Below are 3,282 nucleotides of genomic sequence, written 5' to 3'. Positions count from 1 at the left end.
TTTTTCTTTAGGGTTTTAAATTAGCTTGAAAAAATGTAGCATATAATCTCTTTGGCCAATGACATACACATTTCGATAGCTAACCATGACATGTTTTTTGGGTATATTTTTTTATCAAATTTTGCCAAAAATTGACCATGTAAGTCCTCGTTAGTATAGTGTGAAGTATCACCGCCTGTCATGCGGGAGACTGGGGTTCAATTCACCGACGGGGAGTTTTGATCTTTTAATCTTTTTTTTTGCATGCTGTTTCGCTTTGTTTCATTGAGATAACAAAAATGCCTTATCCAAATTGAAACCAGGGTTTATGTCAACTTGAAAAAATCTTGCATGTAAGCTTCATGGCCAGTGCTACAAGTACAGTTTGCGAGGTCCCCATGACCTGGCTTTAGGTATATTTATCAAACTAATAAATAGTTATTCAATACACTGCTTGGTTAGAGCAGGAGAATAGACTTTAGAGTGCTATGCATTGCAAGAGTAAAATTATGTTGTCAAAATTAGTGACTTTTCATTTGCCAATTAATAGGTTAAATATTTCTTTAGGGTTTTAAATTAGCTTGAAAAAATGTAGCATATAATCTCTTTGGCCAATGACATACAAATTTCGATAGCTAACCATGACATGTTTTTTGATTATATTTTTTGATAATTTTTTGCCAAAAGTTGACCAAGTAAGTCCTCGTTAGTATAGTGGTGAGCATCCCCGCCTGTCACGCGGGAGACCGGGGTTCAATTCCCCGACGGGGAGTTTTGAACTTTTAATCTCTTTTTTTGCATGCTGTTTCACTTTGTTTCATTGAGATACCAAAAATGCCTTATCTAAATTGAATCCAGGGATTATGTCAACTTGAAAAAAATCTTGCATGTAAGCTTCATAGCCAGTGCTACAAGTGCAATTTACGAGGTCCCCATGACCTGGTTTTCGGTATATTTATCAAAGTAATAGTGATTCAATACACTGCTTGGTTAGAGCAGGAGAAAAGACTTTAGAGTGCTAAGCATTGCAAGAGTAAAATTATGTTGTCAATATTACTGACTTTTCATTTTCCAAATATTAGGTGAAATATTTCTTTAGGGTTTTAATTTATCTTGAATAAATGTAGCATATAATCTCTTTGGCCAATGACATACACATTTCGATAGCTAACCATGACATGTTTTTTGGGTATATTTTTTGATCAAATTTTGCCAAAATTTGACCCAGTAAGTCCTCGTTAGTATAGTGGTGAGTATCCCCTCCTGTCACTCGGGAGACCGGGGTTCAATTCGCAGATGGGGAGTTTTGAACTTTTAATCTCTTTTCTGTATGCTGTTTCACGTTGTTTCATTGAGAACAAAAATGTCTTATCAAAATTGAATCCAGGGTTTATGTCATCTTGAAGAAATCTTGCATTTATGCTTCATGGCCAGTGCTACAAGAACAATTTGTGAGGTCCCCATGACCTGGTTTTGGGTATATTTATCAAAGTAATAAATAGTGATTCAATACACTGCTTGCTTAGAGCAGGAGAAAAGACTTTAGAGTCCTATGCATTGCAAGAGTAAAATGATGTTGTCAATATTACTGACTTTTCATTTGCCAAATAATAGGTTAAATAATTCTTCAGGGTTTTAAATTAGCTTGAAAAAATGTAGCATATAATCTCTTTGGCCAATGACATACACATTTCTATAGCTAACCATGACATATGTTTTGGGTATATTTTTTGATCATATTTTGCCAAAAATTGACCAAGTAAGTCTTCGTTAGCATAGTGGTGAGTATCCCTGCCTATCACGTGGGAGACCGGGGTTCAATTCCCTGACTGGGAGTTTTGAACTTTTAATCTGTTTTCTGTGTGCTGTTTCACGTTGTTTCATTGAGATAACAAAAATGCCTTATCTAAATTGAATCCAGGGTTTATGTCAACTTGAAAAAAATCTTGCATGTAAGCTTCATGGCCACTGCTACAAGTACAGTTTGTGAGGTCCCCATGACCTGGCTGTAGGTATATTTATCAAAGTAATAAATAGTTATTCAATACACTGCTTGGTTAGAGCAGGAGAATAGACTTTAGAGTGCTATGCATTGCAAGAGTAAAATGATGTTGTCAATATTACTGACTTTTCATTTGCCAAATAATAGGTTAAATAATTCTTCAGGGTTTTAAATTAGCTTGAAAAAATGTAGCATATAATCTCTTTGGCCAATGACATACACATTTCTATAGCTAACCATGACATATGTTTTGGGTATATTTTTTGATCATATTTTGCCAAAAATTGACCAAGTAAGTCTTCGTTAGCATAGTGGTGAGTATCCCTGCCTATCACGTGGGAGACCGGGGTTCAATTCCCTGACTGGGAGTTTTGAACTTTTAATCTGTTTTCTGTGTGCTGTTTCACGTTGTTTCATTGAGATAACAAAAATGCCTTATCTAAATTGAATCCAGGGTTTATGTCAACTTGAAAAAAATCTTGCATGTAAGCTTCATGGCCACTGCTACAAGTACAGTTTGCGAGGTCCCCATGACCTGGCTGTAGGTATATTTATCAAAGTAATAAATAGTTATTCAATACACTGCTTGGTTAGAGCAGGAGAATAGACTTTAGAGTGCTATGCATTGCAAGAGTAAAATTATGTTGTCAAAATTACTGACTTTTCATTTGCCAAATAATAGGTTAAATATTTCTTTAGGGTTTTAAATTAGCTTGAATAATTGTAGCATATAATCTCTTTGGCCAATGACGTACACATTTCGATAGCTAACCATGACATGTTTTTTGGGTATATTTTTTGATCATATTTTGCCAAAAATTGACCAAGTAAGTCCTCGTTAGTATAGTGTGAAGTATCCCCGCCTGTCCTGCGAGAGACCGGGGTTTGATTTCTCGACGGGGAGTTTTGAACTTTCAATCTCTTTTTTTGCATGCTGTTTCACTTTGTTTCATTGAGATAACAAAAATGCCTTATCTAAATTGAATCCAGGGTTTATGTCAACTTGAAAAAAATCTTGCATGTAAGCTTCATGGCCACTGCTACAAGTACAGTTTGCGAGGTCCCCATGACCTGGCTGTAGGTATATTTATCAAAGTAATAAATAGTTATTCAATACACTGCTTGGTTAGAGCAGGAGAATAGACTTTAGAGTGCTATGCATTGCAAGAGTAAAATTATGTTGTCAAAATTACTGACTTTTCATTTGCCAAATAATAGGTTAAATATTTCTTTAGGGTTTTAAATTAGCTTGAATAATTGTAGCATATAATCTCTTTGGCCAATGACGTACACATTTCGAT

At 35.1% G+C, this 3,282-nt stretch overlaps 1 non-coding gene across 1 annotated transcript; it reads left to right on the top strand.

The window, feature by feature from the left end:
• Nucleotides 1-679: 679 nt before the first annotated feature.
• TRNAD-GUC (transfer RNA aspartic acid (anticodon GUC)) lies at nucleotides 680-751 on the top strand. Its single transcript has one exon. It is a non-coding gene; the product is annotated as a tRNA-Asp (tRNA).
• Nucleotides 752-3,282: the final 2,531 nt, after the last annotated feature.

The sequence above is a fragment of the Taudactylus pleione genome, unplaced genomic scaffold (assembly GCF_031769625.1).
Source record: "Taudactylus pleione unplaced genomic scaffold, aTauple2 ptg000117l, whole genome shotgun sequence".
Lineage (NCBI taxonomy): Eukaryota > Metazoa > Chordata > Amphibia > Anura > Myobatrachidae > Taudactylus > Taudactylus pleione.
This window is presented reverse-complemented; position numbering and strand designations above follow the sequence as displayed.